The following is a 27,607-nucleotide window of genomic DNA, read 5'->3' as shown; positions in this document are numbered from 1 at the left end:
GAATTTGTTCCTGAAGGCTGATTTCGCTAGAGAGGCACATTTAGAACTGAGTGAAGTGCTAAATGCTCTCCTTTGCATTCATTTACACAGGACTGAGAGTGCTTCTTTTTACTCTAGATAATTTCCTTTGTAAAATCTTGTCTGAAAGTTGACTAAACCAGAAACTACTAGCTCATCTGAGAAAGGGAGGCCTGTGCTGTCTGAATAAACAAACATTAAAATAAATAAATAAATAAAACAACAAGCGGTACACATGGGGAAAGAAGAATCCCAGAACTACTAAGCCAGCAATAGGCTCTGACCTGACTTTTTTCCTGCATAAATAAGATTTTTGGGTTAGGAACAGATAATTCTGTTAAAAACACCAGCAACAGAAAACAAAGCAAACTGAAGGGAATGGTGGGATGGCAAGAATAGGGAACAATTATCAGTATGTTACTATATAACTATATGGTGCACTCATACTTTAGACATTGTGTAGTCTCCTCCACTCATCTCTTCTTTCAAGAAAGAAAATAACAGGATTAGAGAAGTGGCATGGAAATGGGAAAAGATGTTCAGAATTTTCTGGATATGGTGTGATTGCTCTCTTCAGGCTTGGGATAAGATGACCAAAACCTATGAAAGTTCCTGAAAAGGTGACAATAACGGCTCACAGTCTATTTCTGTGCTAAGATCAGCAGTCATCTTTCAAAGCTCTTGGGAGTCAAGCTCAGAACAGTCAAGATGAATATTTTTCATGCAATTAGCACTTAAACTAAGAGACTCCTTGGTGTGATGTGGACTCTAAAAGTTTGCATGAGTTCAAAAAGAGATTAGACAAATTCATGTAAGGAATGTCCTCTGAGGACTATTAGATACAAAGATCCCCATCTCCAGAATTGCCTGGGCTATAGATCACCAAGTGTTGAAGGAGTTTTCTAGGCATGTAGAAAAGTTTTCTGGGCTCCTTGCACTCACATTGCTCCCTGCGTGCCTGGTTTGGTCTCACCCAGAACGACGGTTTTTATGTGTGGAAAATTCCTCTGAAAATCACATCAGATTTGTTACAGAAAGCCAAATAGCCCAAACCATGCCAATGGTGTTGCAACAGCAGCTAAAACTCAAAGCTTTAGTAAGAAGATAAAAAGTACTATGATGAACTTCCTCTGGGTATGGATGAGGAAAACTCTCCTCCTTCACAGAAGAGTGTCCATGATGTTTCATAAACCCACAGAAAAACATTTGTCCACTGTTATCCTTGCACATATAAGGATTATTTGCAGACTGAGGTTCAGCTGCATCATGCAGCTTGGATGATTCTGAAGTGGAACATGCCAGCAAATGTGAGAGGGCATGCTTCTTCTCTAAACACCCTTTCTCTCATAAATTTCCAGCTGCTGCTAAGCCCCCTCAGCTATCTCTGGCAGACTTCTGTGGTGTCCCAACACTGCTGGCATGGGGAACTTACTTCCAAAAACATGCCTATTTTAATGAAAGGATGAGTATTACACCTGATGTCATAGGATGCCTGAAAGAGCAGCCGGATTTCAACACATGGTTGAAGTCTTTCTGCTGGGCATGAAGCACCTCCGAGCTTATGCCAGTCCTCTGCCTTTTGCTTTGTCAGCCGTGAAGGGACACAAGCCATCATGGCACAAGACTCTCAGCTGCAGAAAGCTGATCATTCTCTGCCTTCCACTCTGCAAAATTTAAAGGGTCATTGCATTTAATAAAGGTTGCTATTCTGATAAAATAAGACATCTTATTCATGTATGAAATGAAATATAAATTGCTCATAATAGAACATATGAAAAATCTCCCACCAAAACTGTTTATATCCCCCCGTTCATGCCTTAGCCACAGTCTTCAATTTAAGTCTAATCTGGACAGATTTTTAAGTATTTCTGTTAAGGATTTTGACCTTTTTGGTTGCATTTGTTCGTTAAATATTAGTTCTTCTTTACCGTTGTCTTGGTTGATAACTACCTTCTAGGTATATTTCAAGCCAGTTGTTTTCTAACTGGTGAAACAAAATGCTTGGGAAGCCCAAATGTATCCTCAGCTGATAACTCAAGAAAATTCCTTTTCTTGAAAGTAACTCAAGAAAATAACTGAAGAATATCTGCCTTTTGGTTTTCTCCATCCTTGTTTCTGTCTGCTCACATTTTTTTCTCTCCTCCCATGCAGTTGTTCTCTCCTATCTGGAAACCTTATAAGGGTCATAATATTTTTTTTAGCAAGCATGATGGCAGTGGGAATTGAGGAGGATTGAAGGCTGTGCCTTGGGCTGGACCACGCTGGGTGTGCGAGGCAGTGGCTGGCTGCCTGCAAGCTCAAAGCTTTTTCACTCCCAGTAAAATGGTAAGCTGTACTGGACTTTGGCAGGAGGAAAATGTCACTGTATTTTCTTCCAGAGGAGCTAAAGCTATCCAGGAAACAAGCTATGAGGAGCTGGAGTGGGGTAAAGGAGGAAGAGGTTTTCCTCTGGAATATTTTGAGGAAGGCTGACAGTACAGAGGGAGTTCAGGGCTGGTGCAGCAGCCAGCAAAAGGCTAAGCTGGGATGTAGGAATTGGCAGAGTTAGGCTGGATGAGCTCAAAGTTGGCTTTGCTAGAGCCTGAGCTGCAAAGGATTTCTGTAAAGGGGCTTGAACAGTCATAGTAGGCAGGGAATGAAGCAGTACAGGGCTTGGGGTATAAGCTGTGTTTGACAAGAGGGGAGCATTCAGGCAGAACAAATTCTCCAGAAAGATGGGGGCTCAAAGGACAAAGAACTGTACTTTGAAAATTGCAGCATTAAGTGTATTTTGCCTGTTTCTCCCCTCCCAAAAGGGAGTAGGGTGTGCAATGAATTCCTGTGTTTTATCATACCTTTTGGATTAATGTGCAAATACAAATAATACATTACTGCTGTATGTTAAAAGTTAAAATGAAGAAAAAACAGATGGAAAGGCAGGATGTTTTTTGTTGATTCTTAAGTCCTCAGGAGAATTTATTTGACAAGCTTGAGATATGGGCCCAGAAGACTGCCTTGGTGTTTACACTGGAGGGAAGAAAGACTGAGATGTGTGGGGCTGAACATTACTCTGGGCAGTACACAAATGCATTTTGAGGACTGTCCTCAGTCTTGGGACCCTTTATTTCCAGTGTGTATTTCACTGTCTTTCTTTCAGTGTTAAGTGACTAAAACCAATTCGGGGCCCTTTATTTTTGGTTGCCTGCTTGAAAAGTTTTAGGTTGGTCTTGCATTTGTTTTTTTCAGAAGACTGCCACTCTGAAATAAAACCTAATTTTCTCATTCTTGCGAGAGTGTAAAACAGAGACACAGTCTTCAGCAGGTTCAACAGGGGTAGGGTGACATAAAGATGTAGTGAAGAACTAGATAAACATGAATTCTCTAGCAGCCACTGACTGCTGGCTGACTACCAGAGAAATGAGTCAAGGAAAGCAGCCAGGTCTGGTGCCCTCCCTGAATTCTTATTTGAGCTATAGTGAACCTGGGCTGAACCTATAGGAATTTCTGGACTGAACTTATAAGGGACTTTAAAATGTTAAGCTTTAATGAGTCAAAGACTTGAAAACTGAAGAGCACTGTTTATTCACCAAAACCTTGGTTGATACAAAGCCAAGGTTGAAGGCTAAAAGTGTATGAGTTGTCAGTCCATTCACTTCTATGAGTTAAATAGAGCAAAGCTACCATGTGTCCTCTTTTGTCTCCTTACTTCCCCTCATTGTGGTTTGGAAGGAGAGTGTGATCTCTGGATTTGTGGGTGGTCAATACGCCTTTGATTTTTTTTTTTCCTCTTTTGATAATGCTCCTTGAGAGTAGAACACCATCTGAACCCAACCCATCCCTTTTATATCTCATAAATATTATTAGATAGTCTTACAGAATAGTTTCAAATTGAGGCAAGTCTGTTTCTCTAGTGAAAACAATAGAAGGTACAAAAGAAGCACCATTTTCTTTCCTGGTTTGGTTTTTTTTTTTTTTTATTTTTTTTTCTTATTTACACAAGTCTTCATCAAAGCTGCTGCACATGGAAAAAGTAAGAAGGTTAAGACCCACATGCAAATAAGAGTTGGCAAATAACCTGTTAGTATGCTTTGCAATGGGAAAAAAATCAGCTGACAATTCCAGTTCTGCCCTTACATATCTTTTTATAAACAAATTAACTTGCCCCTTCTACAAACACAAGCCCTTGAGGAGCTCTTCCACTCAGATATGTACACCCTTTGCTTCTTCTTCATCTGGATGGAGTCTTTGTCATTGCTTTTGCCAGTTTGCTTATTTTCTTGCCCCTTTGTTTATCTTCTCTTCTTCTTGGCCACTTTTTATAAACACCCATGCAGCAATGTGCAATCACAGCCAAACTGCTGATGCCAACCAGTGTTCAAACATGTGAGTGTCAAGGAGGGAAAATGGGATCTGGTCCTCATCCAAGAAACCAGAAGCACATCTCTAATACACTGATGATGTGTGGTGACGCATGGTTACACATGAAGTTGTAAGGGGAACAGAAAGCGGCTTTACAGTAAGATCAAATGGTGAAAGATGCTTATGCCAGCACAATCTTGCACACTCTCCATAAACATCCTTGTAAACCTTAAATACATCTCCTTCTTTTGATACATTAGCTCACATTTTGCCAGTATTATGTATTTATTTTTCTCATTCAAGAATAAGATAGCACATCATAGATTAAAGTCATCCATCGATTACTTTTGTCAAACCTATACCAATATTTAACTTATTCCTACAATTATTAGCCCTTCAAAGCTTCATTTTGGTACTAGCCAAAGCCAGTATTGCCAAATGCACTTCTGAAATTGATAAAAATACTGATCCAATCAACAGATGTCACTTTCTGCTACAACCTTTAAAATACACTGAGTTACAGTAATGCCAATGTTGTGAAATCAGTTATGACATGTAATGTTTGTAATGTTTGTAACCCTGCTGGAAAGAGGTTGCAGTGATGTAAAGCTGTGTAGGGATACCCAGATGGACTGGGGACAGACTGAGAGGATGGGATGCCCCTGAAGAATAATTTCTGTAGAAAATCCAGGGTGCGTTAATCCTATCAGAACACACACTACTGTAAGTGCAAGTATTTTGGAATCTAGTATGGCATTATATTGAGTCATTTGAACACAGCAAGATGCCTCACAGCTGTCCCAGGTGAGAATGCATTATGAAGCCATAGCCACAGAAATGAGAACAATACCTCCTAAAAAGTCTGACAGCTATGCTTTGCTGCTAGAAAACTTTACTGATGTTTTTTAAATATATAAAAAGAGACGAGGAATGTAAACCCATTTGACTCTTAACATTATGCAAGAAAAATGTGAGAATGTATCAGCAATAACACTGCTTATTAAAAACCTTCAGCATTTAAGCAGATGTTGCTAGTGTAGATATGAAACTACTATGTAAAATTCAGTAAATTTTAATGTTATGAAGTCTCTAAGCAAGACAAGCATGACACAGCCTTTTCATAGGAATGAGGATACCTATCAAATGAGCCTTGAGGTACAAAATAGATATAGAGATACAGACTTACTTTAGGTCACTCAGGCATATATTATCCCAAATGGGATTTCTTCTAGTTGAATCTGTGCTCAAGAGAGTGTTTCTCCATGACTGCTGCATTTCTAAATTCCCTTAGACAATTGCTATATACAAGTAACGTCTCGGTTTTCCATTTGCACAGGATAATTCCTTTGGCTATCACCAATCGCACTGACACCAGCATTTGCTATTTGTTGGTTTGTCAGTCAGTCTGCTTCTAAAAGATGGACTTGATTACAGCTCCAGCTGGGAGCTTTATTGAAGCAAATTCTTCCAGAGACAGTTGTGGTAAAACAAGATACTAGGAACTGCTCTGTGAATGCTGAGAAATATTTTTTCTCTCTTCTTCTCCTTCTCCTTCTCTTCTCCTCCTCCTTCCTCTTCTTTCTGCTTTCCTTTCTCCTTCCCCTTCTTTCTCCCTCTCCTCCTTCCCTTAATTTTTATAAAGTTTGGGCATAGTATTGACTGTTGTCATAGAGTAAGGAAAAATGATTTGTCTCTGAAACTTGAGGGACCTAATACTTTTCTCAAAAGGTTATGTACATCAAGCATAAAAAGACTAACACATGTCATGCTGGTGTGTCTCAGGTCCAGACATTAACAGGACGATCACCAAATATGATTTGATATTTTGCAACATTCTAGACACAAAGAAAAAACCCTATAATGCTGCAGCAGTTTGTGCTGTTGGCATGAAGTGTTGTCACCAGGTGTTCACAGGAAATCATGAGACAGCTTGCCAAGCTGCAAATGGAAGTGCATTAAACTCAGCTGTGCAGAGTTTCAATGCCCTATATTTTTTTAACTATTATTGGAGGCAATTTTTTTTTCAGTTTTAGGTTAACACACAACTGAAACTCAGTGATGCTCAGGCAAAACCCACAAGTCTTGCTTAGTTTTGAATCAAAATTCTACAAAACCACAGTGTTTATCATGGTTTCTACATGAAGTCATAATTAACCCCAGGTTTGCTCAAAACCTTGTCCAACTTAACTAAAAATTCTGTAAACTGTGGGGAACCTGGCTGAAGCATTGGGTAAGTATGAAAACAAGAGCTGATATTTGAGTTTGCTCTGATTCTAGGTTTTGCTGAAATAGTTTCAAGTTACTGTAGCTGCAATCTGATTACTTTATCCCAGAGGGTAGATGTTAATAGGGATGAATTTAACTTCTGAACTACAGAAATTCTTTAAGGGTTCAGTCTTATATTGGACCCCAGATTTACAACAGATATATGTACCCAAAGAATTTCTATTTGGAAAATGCTCTTTTTACTCAGCTTGCTGAGTATATTACAAAATCAAAAAGTTTGGAGGGTATGGTGGGATGTTGGCTTTTTGGACTGGGATGAGGATGGTTTTGCAAGCAATGCATGTTCTTAATAAGTTTCAGGTAGATATAGTTATTTCTGTTCTCTGACTTGTTATCCAAAGCACTCTTTCAGGGTATTAGTAGAAAATGTTCACTCATGTATATTTGGAACCATTCAAAAGATAAAAAAGAGAAACAGGGAGACAATGAGACAGAAAGACAGAAAGATGGGTAGACAGAAAGTGGGCTAAAATAGTTTAAGTAAGTCCTGCGGGGGCCCTTTGTCTGAATATTATGAACAAATTAAACCGTGTTGCTTTGACAAAGGATCATTCTAGAGAGAAATCTTGACCTCACTGGGATCTCTGGAAGTTTACTTTACACTGCACATAAGCTCCATTGGAAGGTGGGTTTCATCATGGATCTCAATGCAGAGGATGCTTATTATTAGATGACTTTTCTACACCAGATTTTGATCTAACTACAGATCCTGGATTTTGCTGTGAAGTCCCATGCTGGTGAATGCTTAGTATTGAAGAAAACCACATGAAAGGTCAGGACATTTAAAACATAACATCCTGAACTCTCACATATGAATGTGTAGCTTAGAGAATGTAGTGGCCTGAGTTAAAACTACATTGTCATTTTAAGTAATTAAATTCCTTTTTTCCAGAAAATACTGCTTGGGGAAAAAAAAAACAAACCAACCCAACACAAAGCCAAAACAAATAAAACTCCAAACCCCAACACTTCCCCAATAATAATGGATTCTTCCTGTTACAAAAAGTCATGAAAAAGATACAAGGGCTAAGAACAGCATCAAGCCTAAATCAACAGCATTGTTTAGCATTATATTTTTCTAGATATTTAATTTGTAACTTAAGTACAAAAAATTCTGAAGTATTTCATTTCAGTTTGAACTTGAAGCTGATAATTTTAGCACCAAGTGTACTATGTAGTCACAACCCTAACACTTTAAAGCAATTTTAATATTAAGGACAGATGGAGCATATATATACATGGCATTATTAATAACCACATAAATCTATGCTTTAATTAAAAGTCAACTGCTATGTAAAGATTTTGCACTAGTTTAACCTTTGGTAAAACAGATTCTTTAAATAAGAACTAAGCGACTGCCAAGTGTTTCGCTATTTGCATCATTAATTCTGACCCCTTATTTGCAAGATTCTCTCTCAGAAGTAATTCACCTCAGTTATCATATCACACCAGAAATTCACACCAAATGCCAGGTTTCCAATGATTTCTCCCCATACGGCAACTTCCTCGGCTGCATTATTTACAGTTACAGTGCAGCAGTATCAGGGAGTGCATCATTTGCATATTCAGCTTTACTAATAAGCAGATCACCAATAAATTTCTGGGAGCAGAACAATGATTTTGTTAGTGATGTGAATACATTTAAGCTTACAGTAGAAAAACTATTTTGCAAATAGGAATTCCGGAATTCTCAGGAATTGATTCTAATAGCTTGCACTTTTCAGGTTTCTGTTTGAGTTAGTGGAGAGAAGGGCACTGCACCTATAAATTCAGAGACTTCAAATCATTTGTGCATTCACAGATGTCTTTCTGTAGATACTAATTTCTTGATATGTGTCCATTCTTTTTAATGTGTGTTAGATATCAAACTCTGGATCCATAACTAAGGGCAGGCTATGTCTCTCAACACTTTGTTCAACGGAGTCCCCATTGATGGGGATAGCACATCCTTTCTGGGAACCTGTTCCAACGTAGATTTCTCCTCACAATGAAACAGGTTTTCTCTACATCCATTCCAAACTGCTCTTGTTTCAATTAATGCTCACCAAACTCAGCAAAAGCATTCAACAACACAAAACTTGAAAGAACTGTGATCTTCAATCTTGTTAACCTTTTAACAGCCATTAATCCCAGAAGGATTCTTTTCCATGTATACCATGTTTCCTCTTCCATATTCCCCAAAACACTTCACAGGACCATCCACCAAATTGAACTTAAAGATAAAAAGTCATGGAAGTAGCCTGTATCACATAAACAGGAGATATCAATTATCTTAGTTTCTTAGTTTTATGATCATGCAAATGTTTAAAATGTATTCTGCAGTTTGTGACTTTTCTGAGTAGCAGTGTCATATTCTTCATATATATCATATACTTCTTCAATATAGTTTTATCCTAAATCTCTCATTAGTTTATACATGTATAGAATCATAGAATCATAGAATCGTTAGGGTTGGAAAGGACATTAAGATCATCTAGTTCCAACCCCCTGCGATGGGCAGGGACACCTCACACTAAATCATATCACCCAAGGCCTTGTCCAACCTGGTCTTGATCACCACCAGGGATGGAGCATTCACAACTTCTCTGGGCAACCCATTCCAGTGCCTCACCACCCTAACAGGAAAGAATTTCCTCCTTATATCCAATCTAAACTTCTCCTGTTTAAGTTTTAACCCATTACCCCTTTTCCTATCAATACAGTCCCTAATGAAGAGTGCTTCCCCAGCATCCCTATAGGCCCCCTTCAGATACTGGAAGGCTGCTATGAGGTCTACACGCAGCCTTCTCTTCTCCAGGCTAAACAGCCCCAACTTTCTCAGCCTGTCTTCATACGGGAGGTGCTCCAGTCCCCTGATCATCCTCGTGGCCCTCCTCTGGACTTGTTCCAACATTTCCATGTCCTTTTTATGTTGAGGACACCAGAACTGCACACAATACTCCAGGTGAGGTCTCACAAGACCAGAGCAGAGGGGCAGGATCACCTCCTTTGACCTGCTGGTCATGCTCCTTTTGATGCAGCCCAGGATACGGTTGGCCTTCTGGGCTGCGAGCGCACACTGAAGCCGGCTCATGTTCATTTTCTCATCAACCAACACCCCCAAGTCCTTCTCCACAGGGCTGCTTTGAATTTCTTCTCTGCCAAACCTGTTGCTGTGCCTGGGATTGCTCCGACCCAGGTGTAGGACCTGCTGAGCTTCTCAACCAACACCCCCAAGGCCTTCTCTGTGCTTGGGAATGCCCTGACCTGCATGGCACTTGACCTTGTTGAATTTTATGAGGTTTTCACGCGCCCACCTCACAAGTGTGTCAAGGTCCCTCTGGATGGCATTCCTTCCCTCCAGCGTATCAACCCAACCACAGAGCTTGGTGTCATCGGCAAACTTGCTGAGGGCGCACTCAATCCCACTGTCCATGTCACCAACAAAGATGTTAAACAAGACTGGTCCCAACACCGATCCCTGAGGGACACCACTCGTTACTGGTCTCCAGCTGGATATTGAGCCATTGACCACAACTCTTTGTGTGTGGCCATGCAGCCAGTTCTTTATCCACCGAGTGCTCCATCCATCAAATTGATGTCTCTCCAATTTAGAGACAAGGATGTCATGTGGGACAGTGTTGAATGCTTTGCACAAGTCCAGGTAGATGACATCAACTGCTCTACCCCTGTCCATCAGTTCTGTAGCCCCATCATAGAAGGCCACCAAATTGGTCAGGCAGGATTTCCCCTTAGTGAAGCCATGCTGGCTGTCACCAAGCACCTTGTTGTTTCTCATGCGCCTTAGCATGCCTTCCAGGAGAATCTGCTCCAGGATTTTGCCAGGCACAGAGGTGACACTGACTGGTCTGTAATTATCCAGGTCATCCATTTTCCCCTTCTTGAAAATGAGGGTTATATTTCCCTTTTTCCACTCATCAGGAACTTCACCTGACTACCATGATTTCTCAAATACGATGGCCAGCAGCTTAGCAACTTCATTCGCCAGCTCCTTCAGGACCCGCGAATGGATTTCATCAGGTCCCATGGACTTGTGCACGTTCAGATTTTTAAGATGGTCTCAAACCAGTTCCTCTCCTACAGTGGGCGCAAGGTCTTCATTCTCACAGTCCCTGCATCTGCCTTCCAAGACTTGGGTGGTGTGGTCAGAGCCTTTGCCAGTGAAGACCGAGGCAAAGAAATCATTCAGAACCTCAGCCTTCTCCAAATCCTGTGTATCCAGTTCTCCTGAGAGCTTCCTGAGGAGGCCTACATTCTCCCTAGTCTGTTTTTTATTTGCTATGTACCTGTAGAATCCCTTCCTGTTATCCTTAATATCCCTAGCCAAGTTTAATTCTAACTGGGCCTTAACTTTCCTAACCTGGTCCTTAGCTTCCCAGACAACATCCCTGTACTCTTCCCATGCCACCTGTCCTTGCTTCCACTTGTTATAAGCGTCTTTTTTCATTTGAATTTTCCTCAGCAGCTCCTTATCCATCCAGGGAGGTCTCCTGGCCCTCCTGCTGCACTTCCTTCTAGTTGGGATGCAACACTCCTGAGCTTGTAGCAGGTGATCCTTGAATATCAACCAAGAGTCTTGGCCCCCCCTGCCCTCTAGGGCTGTATCCCATGGAACCTTCCGAAGCAGGTTCCTGAAGAGTCCAAAGTCTGCTGTTTTGAAGTCCAGGGCAGTGAGCTTGCTGCACGCTCTTCTCACTGTCCTGAGGATCTCAAATTTGAGTATCTTATGATTGCTGCATCCAGGGCTGCCCTGGAGAGTCACATTTCCAACGAGCCCTTCCCTGTTGGTGAGCATGAGGTCAAGCATGGCACCTCTCCTTGTCGGCTCCTCTATTACTTGCAGAAGGAAGTTGTCTTCCACACAATCAAGGAATTGCATGTGCCTGGATTGCTTGTGCCGGGCCGTACCTTTCTTCCAACAGATATCAGGGTGGTTGAAGTACCCCATGAGAACAAGGGCCTGCGAGCGTGAGGCTTTTCCTATCTGTCCATGGAGTGCTTCATCTGCAGGTTCTCCTTGATCAGGCGGTCTGTAACAGATCCCCACAGTAATGTCTCCCATAGCTATATTCCCTTTAACCCTGACCCACAAACTCTCTGTGGACAGCTCACCTGTCCCCAGACAGAGTTCCATACTCTCCAGCCTATCCCTAACATAAAGGGCAACTCCCCCTCCCCGCCTGCCGGGCCTGTCCTTCCTAAAGAGCCTGTAACCTTCCATTCCAACACTCCAGTCACAGGAGCCGTCCCACCATGTTTCTGTGATGCCTATTATATCATACCCCCGTAGACGTGCACACATCTCTAATTCCTCTTGTTTGTTCCCCATGCTACAGGTGTTTGTATAGAGGCATCTGAGCCAAGCTCCAACTGAAGCCGGCTCATTGGCTGGAGCAGCTGGGATATCTCTACATTGCTCTGAGCATTTATTATAGGTTCTGGCAACTGACTGGGTGTGCTGGGATGGAATGATGCCCCCCTCCCCCAACACATCTAGTTTAAAGCCTCCTTGACCAGTCTGGCAAGCCTCCTACCAAAACTGCTCTTTCCCTTCTTTATCAGACCAGATCCACCAGGCCCCAGTAGACCTGGCCTACAAGCTTGGGTCCCATATTCAAGACACCCAGACCCCTGACTATGACACCACCCTTTTAACCAGTTATTAACCTGGCCAATCCTCCTAGCTTTTTTTAGGTCCTCCCTTGTATCCTGGAGAATTGACGAAAAGACCACCTGAGCTCCAGAGCCCCTAACCACCTCCCCCAGGGCTCTGTAGTCCTTCTTTATGTTCCCCAGACTACTACTATCTATATCCCTAACCCCTACATGTATCACCAGATACATGCGGCTGCATTTTTTCTTTTGATCTGAACGTTGACTTAGAAGTAAATTTGCCAAGTAGCCAGTGCTAGGGAAATTATGCTACAGGATGACCTGACTGTCAATAATTGATTCCCTGTAAACAGCTTCAAACAATACTGCAAATTAGATATGCTCTAATGTATTCCCTTGGTTCAAAACATAGCAGTGCAAGTGTGGTCAGCCATATGCAACTATATGGTCACATATACAAGGGACAAAACCTGAAGTGACAATAAGAAATATTTGGCAACCGAAGACAGATCATCTGGTGCTTGGAAACAGTAAACAAGATTCCTTAACAAACACACCAAAGTAGTACCAACCAGAGGAATGAGGGAGGCAGACTGCTAAAGCTGTACTGCCAAAGCCATACAAATAAAAGCAGTCATGTGCAGCTGGAGCACTCCCTGAGTACTGCATCCTGGCTCTCAAATGGAAATGGCTGCCAAGTGCTGAATGATGCTGTCGCCTTGCTTACAGCCTCCATTTATTTTGGGTTCCTAAGGCTGCAGGGTTATAGATCCCCAGCCGTACAATTTAATGCTTTGTGCCCATGCACTTTATTTCATATTAAGATGCTCCCAAGTACCTAGTTTCCAGGTTTTCAGCTGCTTTAGACTAATATTCTCCCTCTCTGTTCCAGTCACGAGGCAGTCTTAAAGTCGCTGTGCCTGGTCTCAGGGAGATCCAGATGGTAATTCATAGGAAAAGAGAGCTGGAGTAATAACATCTTTACCACTTCCCTCACTATTTGTGTTTGGTTCCCCCTTCATGCTAAGAGCAGTCTATGAGACATGAGAATGTTTTCCTCCTTACAGAAATGCAACAGCATCCCCTCACTACAGATAGAGATGATTTAAAGCCAATGCAAAGTTTAGTTAATCCTTTAGAAGGAAATGTACAACTCAGCAGGAGTGGTAATAGAAAAAATGATGTAGAGTGAAGGGAAAGAAAACTCTTCTTCTGACCTGCAAGGTTCATTCCATAAAAGAAATTACTAAAATTCTGCAGAACATTTCACACATACCTTAGTTTTTTTTGAGTTTAATTCCACGGGAATGAATTTTGGGCAAAATCATGCAAGACTGCACAAAATGGATAGCAGACCATGTGAAGTTGCACAGAACAATTTCTCTGGTTTTCAAGGTGCAGTTTCCAAGGAGGATTACTAAGGACTAGCTATTTTACATATTTTTACACATTTGAAATGCATGTTTGAATACATGGTGAAAAGTATGAATGCGATTCAGTTATCTGAAATGATGTTTACTGCCAGCAGATATGCTCCGAGGTGTGCAGTCTCATCTGTAGCTGCTAGTCTCCCAGAGGTCCTGAGTGTCACCTGACACTCTTACATGAATATCTTTGTCTGTCAATCTCCAGAGAGCTACTCTTTGAGAGAGATTTCACCTGAGGAAAACTCCAGTTAAATAAATGGGGATTTTGTTTGATGTCAGGATCAGACCTTCAGTATATGGAGAACATGCATCCACTTCTGCCAATTCAACCTTCAGCATTTGGTTGTTTAGAAATGGCTTCTGTGAACTGCTGTATGTTTGCAAATCCCAGGCTTCTAATGGAAGATGTGAGTTTTCAGCACCTTTCCATGTCAGAAACTAACTCCATTCATTTTTACTCTACCAAGAAAATACTTTTTCCTTAATTAATCACTAAATGATGACTAAATTACACACACAAGTGAAGGGAACCCCTGGTTAACCATTAACAGTGGATAAGTGCCAAATGTCAGAGATGGTTTAATATCCATAAGTGATTATTACTTTTAAAATTCAAATATTTAAAAAATACACAGTAGGACATACAAAGCCTGATCTGCAGATGGTGAAACTCAGACTAGTTTCATTATCAACTCTAGCCCCTAATTCTAATTTAATAGGGCAGCCACATAATTAAACTGTGATTAATGCAATTTATTTAGGATTAAGAGGCCTGTGTGTACTGAATATGAAATATACATGTTTCTAATGACCAGCTGCTACTTAACTTTATTGTCTTTCTTAGCATGAGCTCAAATGAACAGCTGAAAGTATTTCATACTGAAATTGTCACAAACACCAGAATGAACACTAGTTCTTTAACTCAATTAAAAATCACCCTAGGTGCTATCAAATGTATTCTACAAACCAGAATTATTTATAAATATGTTCTGATGGAAGGTAATGTAAAAGATGGACTGTGAAGCATGTTTTGAATAACTAATATGTCAAAATATTGAATTATATTGTAGTCCTTCTCTCTGTAGACCAATTATAAGAGTGTGTTTGTGTGTGCGCGCGCGCGCTCACAGAGCTGGAGCTCCACTCTGCCAATAACTTGATATGAATATGAAATGACTGAAGTAGTTTCGCCCTGTAGATCTAATCTCATGTACGGGTGCATGTACAGCCTTTCACACTTATTTTTAATTAGAGAAATACAAACACTTCTTACCAGTAGAGAAGATGATCAACACTGTGTGTCAGAGGTGGCATCACAGCTCTGCCTTCTTCTCAACCAGTGTTGAATCACCACCAGTTCAGAGAAATACATGCTGTGCCTGTTTTCTTGAAGCAGTACTTCTTTGTTTGCAGCTTAGGGGTTTATACAGGAGAGGGAGGAAATGTATATCTCCTAAAACTCTACCTCTGTGGGAAAGAAAGTGTTTGAAACCCAAGTTAATTGTCTGGTTTCTTTCCAATGAATTTAAATGAATTAAAAAAAAAATAAATAAAAGCTATTGTATATGCTTTGAAATTTCTTATCGGAATCATGGGTCTTGTTATCTAAAAATATAATACAGATCCAGATCCATCTTTCCTGTTCTGCAGCTTATACTTGGTGGAATCTGCAGGGCATACTGCCAAATCATAGTGGTACACACACTTTAAAAAACGCCATTTGTCATCCAAGTTAGTGGAACAGAGCCCAGTAAATGAATGTCAGGAGACCACCAAGTGTGACCAAAAGCACTAAGGCTAGAGATTTCTGGGTGACTGTTACACTTGGCTGCCCTTGTGGAAAAACACCCACGTTGCTGCAAAGAGCCAGCTATTTCATTTCTACAAACAGCAGTTTTTTCCTCTAAATATCTATTTATTACTTTCTTTACAAGTGAAAGTCACTAGATTTGGGGATTAAATTATCACCTCTGCTTGCACTGTAAATAAGCAGAGACCTGCCTTTCTCACTTCTAAGCACGTCATGAGGCAGAAACTGGAATACACCCCCAGCTTCTGATCACAGTGTTTGCACATCAATGATTGCTACCTTGGATACCTGCTGAGAGCAATATGAGGATAACTTAGGCATTTATTCCTTTACCAAAGACTGCAAATAAATTTGTTACAAGCTCTTCTCTGTTCCCACATAAGAAGAATAATATTAGCAGAAGTTGTCAGTTTATTTCAGGACAACATGCTAAAATTACTCTTCCAACACATAATAAGAGGTAGCTGTCTATGCTGTTTTATAACATCTGGTAGTCACCATGCCAGAACAGAACAGATGATCCCTGACTCCCCAAAAATTCAGTCAAGTATAGCTCATGACACAATAAATAGACCAACAAACTGAGAAACAATGGAGCAATATTGGTCCCTGCCAGTAGCTCTACCATAGCAGAAGTGTTGTTTTACAGGGTCTCTTTCTCCAAGGCTACTTGGCAAAGGAATGTTTTAAGATGGCTTTTAGAGGAAAACTAATTCCCTTTGCACATACAGATTGCCTCTGTTGAGCGTAAGGGGCTGCCTAACAGGCAACATAGAAATGTTAATTTTAAAATTGAATAAGCAGATGATGAAAGAGCCAGTGCTCAGGGCAGATCAGAAGCAAAACCAGACAGGTAGGATTACAGCAGGCTGAAAGAATATTTCAGATATCTGCAGAAGAGGAAGACAGAGATGGCAGCAAGGTAAGTGTTAGCACAAAGAAAGCTCTGCATCAGGAAAATGGTCATCTGCGCCACCTGGATGATGATAGGCATTTGCTTAAGAAAGTATCATTTAATTGACTGAGATATGATGATAAATGTTTGTGTTGGATAGTTGGATAAGAGACAATATCTCAAATTATAGGGGATGTTCATTTATATCTATCTTACAATAAATAGATTATATTTACTCCGAAATGCCAGAAACCTTGCAGCTCAGCTGGGAAGTAAACTTATAAGTACATGCAAGTTTAGACTGAGTTCTAAAAATACTTAGATTTTTAATTCCTAGCAAAATCAAATTGCAATATGTGTAACCATAATAGTAACTGAATGACACAAAGTGATACCAGGAACCAGCTGGAAGTGGGAGCTAACAGACATTGCACTGACTGGGAGAAAAAAAGGAGAAGTTATACCTCATGATGACACTTCAGGGAACAGACAGAATTAATGTTTGGTGCAGAGCAGAGCTCGCAAACAGGATTAACAGAATTGCAGCTAATGAGAATTCAGTGCTACAATGATACTCAACTAAGATTTTAAGGGAGAGGTCTTGGACAGGGAAAGAGACTTGCAGAACATCTGTATTGAGAGGATAATTGAGCTATGCTCTGTTTGTGAGAGTAACCAGAGGTAAGATGTAAAGACCTGAGAGTTAAGGGAAAACAAGGACATGCTTCTGATGGATATGCTGAAGCGAGTAAGAGGAGACACCAGAGTCATAAGAAGTGAAAAGAAAGTGCAATTTCAAGAAAAAAGCCAGGGTTGCCTCTGAAAAAAAATGACTGACATATCTAAGGATTAAGTATTTTTTCTCCAAAACATGTATTAGAAGACACTCTTAAAGACCTCATTGAGTGTGACTGCAGATGAATGCAAAGGGAAGAAGCCAGCTTGGAGTGCTAAGGACAGAACTGAAATGTGTAACCTGAGATTATTCAGTGAGTTTAGAAATGAAAAAAGATACAACAGTAGCTGGAGGAGCAAGAGGAAGTCAAGAGTGCTTTTAATACAGGAAAGACAATAAACCTAGCAGAAGGAGGGGAAAAGCAATGGGAAAGTGAAAATACCATAATAATAAAAAAGAAAACAAAAACAAAAACAAAACCACAAACCCATAAGCAGACTGGAACAGGGCATTGAACAGAGGTTCTACGGCAGTGCATATATGAAAAGAGCAGGAGAGAAACCTGGGATGGGAAAGAAGAAAGAATTGTGAGAGGAAATGGAAGTAAGATGAGGAAGATCATGTTGCATTACTTTTTCTCTTGAAGGTGTTGGGATTCTTCATAAAAAGAAGAACAGCAGTTGTTTGGCTTTTTTTATCAAAGATGGCAAAAAAAGGAAGGGGACTGAGATAAGTGTCGCTGTAAATATGAAAGCAAGCAGAAAGATGGTGTTGTTCTGGCAGATAGATTCATCCGAACGGAAGGAAAAGGAAATGAGGATGGAAAGAACCGAAGAGCTAGTGAAGCTGGAGGTAACTGTGCAGGAGAAGAGCTCAGAGGGAAAAGAATAGAAAGGAGAAAGACAAATATTTTAGTCAAAGAGAATGAAAGCCATTGGCAGTGGACAAGAAGGGAAAAATCACAGTCTGTGCTATGAATATATTGTATTGTGCTCATCCTGACCCAGAAAGCAAATCCGCCTCTATGCACATTTTCTGTCAGATAATTATAATGAAGTTTTTGTGTTTCCATATCAAGGCCAATGTGTTGTTGTGATGTTGCCATCCGGATTCTTAAGAAATGTGTTGACACCATTTGTTCCATTGGCACAGGCTCAATTGAGCCCTTCTGGCACCCCTGGTAAGGACCACTTCCTATCAATAGGAATGAGGTAGCAGTTTGTTTATATAGGATGGTTGTCCAGGGGATAAAGCAAAAAGGCAGGATCTTTTCTCCTGTGCTAGGATTAGCTCCACAGCAACAGAGTAGCAGAGACTGCAGCTAGAACTGTTTAATTCCTACCACATAAGAGTCTTTGTTATTGGTATACTAGGTGTTTCTGTGGATGAAAAAATACTCTATTAACTGTAATGCTTCCCATAGAGGGAGAAGTCCTGAACCCAAATTTTGCCAGTTACATTTATTTCCCACAGTTTGAATTGACAATGTGATTTGGAGAATAAAACTGCTGTAGGCTGCAGGAAGCAGACTTTGCTGCTTGCGTAGAGATCCCTGTTTCAGCAACTTTTCCATCTACCAGGGATCCACTGCTGTGCTTAGGCACATGGCCCTTTTACCGTTTTGTGTAGTTTCAGTCACCTTTATTACATGTCTCTTTATTCCTAAAGTTCCTCAAGAGGGACACAAATGACCAAGAAGCATGAAGGCATTGTTCAGGCAGTCTCAAGGTAAACTCAGTACCACAAACATAAAACACTTTCCTAAAACATGTCATTTATGTAGACACTTCTATTCAAGGGAGCTAATTGTAAGGACCCAAACAAAAGATCTGTGTTAAAAGTGTCATAGAAAATCACTTAGATGAGTGATACAGACAAAAGAACAAATCAGGCTCTTATAGCAGTGTGTTTACAGTGTGCTTTGCGTGACAGCTGATAGCTTCTGTACTTAGTGATGAACAGCCAAGGTGTCTTGAGTAATAACAAGTTGTCAGGAACATGTTTCTAGAAAAGTATTGTAGGTATTGTAATGAAGATCTGGAGAATATAACATTTAATCCTTTCTAATGCAAGTACCTGAGCTGAGTTAACATAGACTGAGAACATTGGCCTTGATCTCTTTACTTGATTTGGCTTTGAAAAGAGCCCAATTCCTTTGTACAGGTGAGCCAAGTGCTAATTCACTCTCAGGTCTGTACTTCTTTCTAACGCTAGTGTAGACTGTTGTTAAGAGGAAGAATTAGTCTAGATCATTATTTATTTTGAAACATCTTTGTAGCTCTCTCAATGTGTAATGCATCTTCACTGTTAACATTTACCACTGTTAACATCAACATTAAAGCACTAGGGATTGCTGAATGGCATCAACAGCTCTGGATTTTTTTCTCAGAAATGACATAATGCAGGTACTTATTTCTGTCAGGCAGCTTTCACTGGTTGTCTGAACAGTTGTCTAATCTACATGTTATGTACTATTAGGTGTCGTGTATTGGTTTAGAAAACACAAAGCCCATCCAGGCCAGTATGTCCACACATTGTGCAGTGCAATGCAGAAACACTGGTTTCACTTAACGTAAAACTTCATGCATGCTTGCAGTGTGAGAAGTTTTTGGGGCAGGGCCATACTGTGATATACTGAAGTACACCCTGGCTGGGTCCTGATCCTGCATGGAGGAAAACGGACTGCTCACAGCTCTCTCATGAAAATAGGTGTATTTCTGTCCTGGATTCAGCTTTAGCAGCTACTTTTCAGTGGGTCTCTGTGGGCCAAGAGGAGCCATTCTGCATGCCATCACATTATCAGATAGGCACGTGGATTCAAGGAGGGAAATTATAGGTATTTAGGACATGGCATGGATAAGCAGCCTCAGAGAGGGGCTGCATGATGAACCAAGGTCAGGACACTATTTAAGCCATTTGTGAAACCAGCAAATGGAAACTTCTAACAAAAGCAAATGAGGTGAAAAGCTGCCATGAGAAGCTTTCACAATGTCCAGCAAAATGAAAATGAGCCTTTCACATTACATCCGTGAATTATTTAGTTGATAAAACAAACGACTGTTTCCAATAGTCAGCTACAGAAGTAAAGCACAAACCTACAAACATTACACAGACAAGAAGTCCTGCCTTCCCTGGAACCAATTTATATGATCAGAGGTCAGCCTTTTACACAGAAGACGATTTAATAGCATACTGATAAACCATTATACCATCAGAATAGTCCCTTATTTTTACTTTCACATTTTCTGTGTATGTATTAACTTGGTATGCATTCATCCATAAAAAATTATGGATGGTAATATTTTAATGTGTTCTGCCTTTCAGCAGATCTTTGTATCTTTGGTACTGAGTGCATTAAAATACTTATTCCTTGGAGAAACAAAGGGAGAAGTGTAGATCATTGACAGCTTGTGACTTTCTTTGCTCTCCCACCTTTTCTGCTCTTACCTCTGTCCCCTTGAGTCTGTTTCATAGAATCATATAGGTCGGAAAAGACCTTTAATATCATCAAGTCCAACTGTTAACCTAACACTGCCAAGTCCATCTCAAAATCATCTCCCTAAGTGGCACATCTACATGTCTTTTAAATACCTCCAGGAATGAGGACTTCACCACATCTCTGGGCAGCCTCTTCCAATGCCTGACAACCCTTTTACTGAAGAAATTTTTCCTAATAGCCAACCTTAATCTCCCTTGGTGCAACTTGAGGACATTTCCACTTGTCTTATCTTTTGTTAACCGGGAAAAGAGACCAACACCCACCTTGTATAACCTCCTTTCAGGCAGCTGTAGAGAGTGATAAGGTGTCCCAAGCCTCCTTTTCTCCAGACTAAACAGCCTCAGTTCCCTCAGCTGCTCCTCATCATATTTCTGCTCTAGACCCTTCACCAGATTTGTTGCCCTTCTTTGGACGCATTTACTGTGTCAATGAGCTGTCTTCAGGTTGTCATCTAGAAGTCAGGTAGCACAACAGCCAGACCTCATTCTTGCCTTGAACTTAATATCACCCTGGCTTTACATCCTGGTAAATGACTCAGGGACAGGTGTGTTAGGTTCCAAGACACAGCAAGCGCTATGCAGCTGCTCCTGGTTTATAAACATCCCCTTTCCCTTGCCTTCAACTGAGACACAGACACTTCTTTGATTCTGTGTCATCCCACACTGTCTCCCCACTGGGCAGTTTTCCTCAGATCAAAACCTTGTTAAATCAATGCTTTCTTGTTCCTTGCTTCTGTACTCTCTGTCAGATCTCAGAGAAAGTGTTGGTCCTGTCTACAGGCTGATGGTGAGGGTAAGTTACTTAGGTCCCTATTTTAAATAACAGCAGGTCCTGCCCTGTTGAACTTCTGTTCTTTTCAGCAGCATGAACAGCTGCAGCAAGGAAATTGGAAGAACTTGTAGCCAAGGAGCACACAAAGAGAGAACAAGTTTAGCTCACACCAGGCCATTTGGTTCAGAGTCACTCAGGAAGGGGAGGTATTCTTGAGACATTTGCACAGGACCGCCAAGGTCCTTTATAAGCAACGATGAAGACAAATTACCTCACATTTGTGCCCCATTCAGTGTCCTGTGGCTTCTAGATGAAAAGATGTGGTGAACAGTTGGAGTGAGACTATGTTGCAGCCAGCGTCATCGTTTCCAAATAACGACATGAGCTCCAGTGGCAGCTTGAGTGAAAATCAGAACTGCCTGAAGGCAGCCCTAATTTACAGCAATCCAGCCAAGCAATGGAAAGATGGAAAGCGAAATGCAAGGAAAGAGATGGTGATAATCTTTGGGGCCGAAAGATGTGGGTCAAACTCCAAACTACTGAACTGGGCAGAATCTAGTTAATTTTGGTTGGTATGACAGGCCTCTACCTCCTTCTGCGCATCTTACTGACTTTTGGCAAACGAGGATAAAAGACATAAAATGCAAGATTAAAGCAGACACCTGTAAAATGGTCCTTGAAAAACACAGGGGATGAATAATGCTGGAGCGGATTCTGAGAGCTAAGATGGATGACAGGAGATAAATTAGGATGGAGGGTGGGGAAGGATGCTTGCTTTGTGACTTGAATCTCTTGTGAAAGTCAAAAGGAAAAACTAAAAACGGAGAAGTAAGAGGAAGTAAGGTAGAATGAATACTTGAAATAATGTCTGTCAGAGGGGGTATGGATTGCTATGAATAATGCATCATTAGTTACAAAGACCTAAGTGCAGCCATGCATCTCATCTCTGGCATGCCAATTGAAATTTAAAGGGAAATAAAAAATGTGATAATATGCCTATATCTATCAGAAGCCACATGTATTGCTGCCGTTACCAATGAGAGTTTTCTTTCCTAGAGATCAGTTCCTTCTCTTTGTAAAGCAGTGAAGCCATAAACCGGTGCCTGTGAACTGGTTGATCTGTTTCCATGGAAATGAAAGAGATGTCACAAATGCAGTGCTATGACTTCATTTCAAGATCGAGTAGAAGAAAAAACAGGCAGCGAAGGAAAGACCTCAGATTATTTCAGTTTCTCAACAGCCCACAGTAAATCTCATCTGTTTTGGCAAAAAATGGGAAGGAGGGAAAGGGTTGAAGTGGACCAAGTCATCGCTGGGGTTGCTTTCATGGGAGGTGAAGGTTGTGATGATAATTGTTCTTTGTGGGACGGCTCCTCTTGTAAAGAAAAGGCAATTGACTTGTTATTATTTGTGTCTTAGTGGGTGGTGTTTGCAATTTGTTGCAAGAGCTATGTACTCTTGCACTACAGTGTACTAGAAAAAACGTAAGTGAATAAATTCTGGCAAGAGAATGAAGAAGCTAAATAGAAGAAAGGGTTTTTTTTTATGACATTTCATGTTATTGACTAGTGCAGAAGGCTAAGCCTTCCTTTGAAAAGCAGTGAGTAACAGGTTTATCAACAAAACCGTGTTTTTTTATAGGCCATTTATGTTCAGCTGTACATTCCCTGTCTCTCACCTGGAAGTCTAAAGCCAAGATGATATTCTGCAGTTCCTCTGCTCCTTCTGCTTCAGCATCCTGTTTATAAATTGTATTTATACAGCACATTGGACCATGTTTGCCCTGGCAGTTCTTATTTTGGAAGTCAGAGGCAAGGGGCAGTCAATAACTAAAAAGCTTTTTTTTAAAACCAAACAATATTTATTTTGAGAAAATGTTTCTTTTGAAGTCTGACAGATTTTGTTGGGTTTTTATTTTTAAATCTTTGAATCCCCAGGCATTTTCCTGTCCTGGCATTGTCATTTAACAACTGTTAAGTGTTTGCTGACGGGTGTTTTATCTCAGCCCATTCTTCCCTTTCTGCTTTCTTTCTTTTCCTCTTCACATTTCCAGGTAAACTAAGTCAATGCAGTGGTACAGTGAGCATGGTGAGAATTAGGTCAATGCACAGTATTTATAAACCATTACAGAACGCTTCTAATTTTGTCGCAGGTATGGGAAAGGTTTGATGTTTACTTTCTTCCTCCATAACTTGTTAAAAGCCCAGCTGCAATATTAGGCTGTGACACCACAAAACAAGTGTTTTGAACATTGTCCTGTACCAGACAACAGAGCAAGGCAGGGTGCTTAGTTACGCAGTCACGCCCCAGTCTCAGAAGAGAAAGAGAACTGTGACCTCTTCCTTGATGACTTTTTCCCCCAGTTCTTTGATCAGACAGGTGAGAGACAGAGAAGGTACAGCTGAACATAAATGTCCTGTAAGGGAAAGACCTGAGATCTTTCAAAACTGTTGGCAACTGAATATTTTGTTCATTGGCAACAAGAAGCAGCTCTTTGATACACCTTTTTTATTTCTGAGATTAAAAGAAACCATATAGCTGATCAGATGTTTGGCTTTGCCAGTGCAGTATTGCACTATGCAAATACTTTGAAGCACAAATCAATCAGGCAGAAGGGATAAAATTCTGCAAGTGCCAGTGTTTACCTGGACAGAAATCTAGTTACTTTGTGACAAAGACATATTCAACCTTTCTGACTTCTTGCTGAGAATTACATTCTGGTGTGCCATTCTGGAGAACTTAGAATATTATTTACCTTCAGTGAAGAGGTATTACAATGCTATCGCTTGCTAAAAATGAACTAATAATAAGGAAGATATTTCCCTTTGTTGTTTTTTTTTTCTTCTGTAGTTGTCTGGAGAATGAGTTTGCTTGACCCAGTAACAATTAATTTCATCCTAATTGGCTCAAGAGTAAGGCCTTTCTGCCTGCGTGTAACCATTTCAGATATATACAGGATACTAACAAAAAAGAAACAGTGAAACTATCAGGTTTTCTGAATACAAAGAGATATTTCGGACTCCCAGGTAATTACTTATACCCATGGTGAGCCATGTATTATTCACGAACAAGAAAGTAACTGAAAAGATCACAAACATTACTGAGCAGATACTGAAACTTCATGAAAACATTTGAAGACGTCCTTAAGGTGTAGTTTGAGATAGAAGGTTGAATTCCAGAGTATTAGTCCCAGACAGCCCTACTGCCAGCCAAGAGTTATACATTTAATACCAGCATGTCAGTATAGATCAGAAAGTGCCCTTTCCTTCTGACATTCTGATAGTTTGAAGCTCTCGTATCTCTTAAAAGCCTCTATCACTCTTAATAGCAATTAGAGGGGGCACTGCCAAGTATGCAGGCACATCTATACCCTAGCTCTTCAAAAGAGACAGGAACTAGATGAATTCAGACCATTAGAGATGAGTGCAGCTGTGCTCCCTGAACAGCCATTTGGTCAACAAATAAAAAACCAAAAGCATGGCAGTGACCATGCACTCCTATTTTGTATGCGTGCATCACACAGAGCAATGTCTCAGGCTTCCTGATCACTGTCTCCTACTTGTCTTTTTCTCCTGAATCACCAATTTCTTTGCAAGCTCCATTTTCATTCTTTTGAGCTATTTTATTACTTTTTGACAGAGGAAAATGTCTGCTGTCACACTGCATTGGTGATTGAAACCCCTGGCTTGAAAACTGATGAGCTGCTTTCCTTGCATAATTTCCCTCCTATGGTCTGTGCTGTAAATAGAAGTTAAAAATAGCAATCTATGCCCCATGGTCATGGGAGACATTGTTTTTCTTTATTTTTGCAGAATATATGCAGATAAACAGCAGGAAATCTTTTAGCATGTAATAATTCAAAATGACATCAATTTAAATATGACAGCATTGCAATGTTTTGTTTAGCTGCCAGCTGCAATTAAACATTGTGCATCTTTTATTACTCGGATTTCTGGGGTTCTAACAATGTATGGAATCTGTCCAAATTTAGAGAGTACTCCATCTTACGAGGCAGTTACAAATCATCTTACCCTGCCTGGGATCAATTTTAAATTTGAATCCACCCCATAGTGAATTTTAATACTGACATAAGTCTGACTGCAATTCTCCCTCTACTTCTTTCTCTTTGGTTTTAATCCTCTTCAGTCTGTGGAAGTATCTCTCATTACTTAATTCAGTGCTTAACTTCCAGGTCCATGTGATACTTTTTACAGCCTAGGAGCATCCTACCAAATTCTCCAGCCTTTCTTTCCATATACCTATCCTATGTGGGGTGTGGCAACTGAAGCTTGCTTTGCATGCAAAAAATGGCTTAATCCCCTGCCAAGGAACCACAAAACCACATAAGATGTGAAAGAAAATATGAAGATCATTGCTGTGTAAATAGACTAAAACAACCACCTCATAAGAACTAAGTTAAGATTTAAAAAAAAGGAAAAATAAGCTTCTGGATCAGTTTTTGTTCTTTTACATTGCATAGAAAAAAGACAATATCTTTAGCAATAACTTCTTAGGTAAATTACTTTACAGCCTTCCACAGATGTCTCTACTTAATGTAGTGATGGCCGAGATCCTCCGCTGTGTGCAAACTTTTTTTTCCACTGAAAATAAAGGTAGATCTCTGGGCCACAGGATGAGTTTGAATAGGCCACCCATCACTTGGTTGAAAAGTGACTTTAGAATTATCCAGCCATTACACAGGATTAAAGAAAAGAATCAATGGAAATTGAGTAAGAGAAGAAAGGCATCATCAGACTCCTGTCAGGTTAAGCACATGACTTGAACACAAAGCTAGGAGGCTATTTCCTATAGGTGACCTTCAAACATAGTAGAAAGAGAGGGGCTTCCTTGAGTGAGTCAGAGTAGACTCACGACTTTGCAGCTGTAAATGCCTCTTAGGAGGAACCAAAAATATATATCTTGACCAAAGTAGGAGACAAATATTTGTACTCCCCAGAGAGACTTAAATTCTGCTAGTGGAGCCTAGACTGTGTTCATTTGGTATCAATTCACCAGTGAAAGATGTAAATCTCTTCACAATCTTAAAAAGAAAACTTCTCAGTTTTTTTTTATTTAAATAATCCTACCGAATTGTCAGACTAACTGCCCTGGAAGTTTTGAATTAATAGGAGTTGAGATACCAAAAAAAACCCCAAACTCTTCTGTGAGTTATTTATTCAACCCTTAAACAGTGAAAAAAAGTCAACAGCCAGGAGATTCTAAACTGTTGTTGTTGACACATACGCAACCATAACAAATCCTGACTGCCTGCAGATTTGAATGACTGAATGTTCGTTTCCTGTCTTCTTTCTTTCTTACATTTTTTTTTCCTGCAGTTTTGCTGCAAAACAAGTTCTTTGAGGCAGCAGGCAGCCATTGTAGATAGGAATCACCAGCTATGTGAACAGTTTTAGGCTGAAACTCAGGACCCCTTTTAATTTTATATTTTACAGCATTTAATTCTGTGTTCAGGACCTGTGTACAAAAGCCTTTACCTACCTTGGGCAATGGAGAACTGGTTTTAAAGCAGAAATCTTCTACACTACAAAGGAAAAAAATCAGATAACTTTGTTTTTCTAGATGTGACTCCATGTTAATAAATTACCTTAAATTTGCATTCTGGGTGAAGAGCTCAGCAGCTCTACCTGCTCTGTGATTTAAAAACCTGGTCTAAAAGTAGCCAGGATGACTGTTGTTGTTGCTCATGATTAAGTGGCTGCTGTTACAAAGTAATCTCACTTTGACTTGAGTGTGTTGGAGTCAGTTTGCAATGACAGCAGAATACCTTCCAGAGAAACTGCAGAGCTTTTATTTATTGATCTAGAAGCAGAAACAATCTCGCAGGTCGTTTCCTGCTAGGCTGCTTTTTTTCCTCACAGCTAGTGGCAACAGACAGGAGAGAATCTCTTTGCAAGATCATTTCCCCTGATTATTGCTGGCTCCTCTGCAGGCATTGCTTGCAACCCCCTTCTCATCCTCCTGACTCCTTTTAAGAAAGATGCTACTGGAAGCCTCTTTAAAACCCAAAAACATGAAGAAGAAAGGTGAGAATCACTTCAAGCCTTCTGTGGTTGGTAAACTATATAAAACTAATAGCTCAGAATAAGCACAATACTAATGCTTTTCAGTCTATGCCTGGCCAAGATACTGATATCTGTTTTCAGATACTGATAGGAAAGCATGACAGCCTTATTGATTTTTTGGAGGAGTTTCTATGTTTCCATACCTCCTTCCCGATACCCTTAGGAGTATGAGATTAGTGGTATTTTTGTGA

Source organism: Pezoporus occidentalis, unplaced genomic scaffold (genome assembly GCF_034315485.1).
Source record: "Pezoporus occidentalis ecotype Australia unplaced genomic scaffold, CSIRO_AGI_Poc_V1 ctg4, whole genome shotgun sequence".
Taxonomy (NCBI): domain Eukaryota; kingdom Metazoa; phylum Chordata; class Aves; order Psittaciformes; family Psittacidae; genus Pezoporus; species Pezoporus occidentalis.
Note: the sequence above shows the minus strand (reverse complement) of the source record.